Below are 1,296 nucleotides of genomic sequence, written 5' to 3'. Positions count from 1 at the left end.
AGGATTAAACAAGATGATGGATGTAAAGTTTGTAGCACAATGCCTGGCAAATAGCTGGAATTCAATCATTGTTGGCTGCCGGTTACAACTGTAACATGGGGGTGATACGATCACCCTTCCCTCTCTTCCTGGGAGCTCTGTGAAAACAATGGACTATTCTGCACATCTGTGAACTCGGGGGACGTGCCTGGGAATCAGCGTGGGAACTCTGGGGACAGCTGTTGAGTATGGCCGCCTCCGTCAGCTGCTCTTCTCTTCTCTTACTCTTGCCCCTTCCGTCAGCTTGGCCTCTGTTTCAGCCTTCTTCTTTCTTCCCATCTGACTGCCAGCCTCCCCATCCTTGCATCATCATTATGACTCCCATTCATTAACTGTCCTACCCACATTCTGGGTGCTCAAGCTTTTCACAACCAGGGGGAATGCAAGAGGGTGTCCCTTAGGAAATCGCTCTGGGAGTCTTTGTAAGAGGTGAACACGGAGCAAAGACCTCTTCCCTATTTCCTGGTTCTTGGCCCCTATGATTATGAATCACTACACTGTCTCCTGTACCTTACGCTATACATCAACTATATTTCAATTTTTTTAAAATGAAAAATAAGAAGAATGTCCACGGTGGTCCAGGGGTTAAGAATCTGCCCTGCAATGCAGGGGACACAGGTTCAGTCCCTGGTCTGGGAAGATTCCACAAGCCTTGGGCAACGAAGCTCTTGAGCCACAGCTACTGAAGCCTGTACAGTCTAGGGTCTTTGCTCTGCAAGAAGAGAAGCCAGCACACGCAATGAAGAGTAGCGCCCCCACCCCACCCCTCCCGGCTCTCTGCCAACTGGAGAAAGCCCGCCCAGCAGCAAGGAAGACGCGGCACAGTCAAAGATAAATAAAATTTAAAAAAGAAGACTCAGCTTTTCTGAGTAAGGTCTCATAAAGACAGAATCTTATTGTTTCTTAGGCAGAGTACATTTAAGGCAAAGAAACTCTGCCTTCTTAATAGAGAGGAAAAACCAAATTCTAATTTTGTACCAGTGTATTTTTGATGTTAAAACTCATTTTAGGGACATCCCTTGTAGTTCAGTGGCTGAGACTCCACACTCCCAATGCCGGGCGGCCCAGGTTCGATTCCTGGTCAGGGAACTAGATTCCCACATGCAACATCGAAAGACCCTGCCTGCTGCAACAAAGATCGAAAGCCCCACGTGCCACAACAGACCTGGCATTGTGAAATAAATAACTAAATACTGAAGACAGCCTGAGCCTATTTGATTAGCAAACCCAGACTAAGAAAGTTGCATATTTACTTCC

The sequence above is a fragment of the Bison bison genome, unplaced genomic scaffold (genome assembly GCF_000754665.1).
Source record: "Bison bison bison isolate TAMUID 2011002044 unplaced genomic scaffold, Bison_UMD1.0 scf7180017864295, whole genome shotgun sequence".
Classification (NCBI taxonomy): domain Eukaryota; kingdom Metazoa; phylum Chordata; class Mammalia; order Artiodactyla; family Bovidae; genus Bison; species Bison bison.
The sequence above is the reverse complement of the archived record's forward strand: the minus strand, read 5'-3'. Positions refer to the sequence as shown.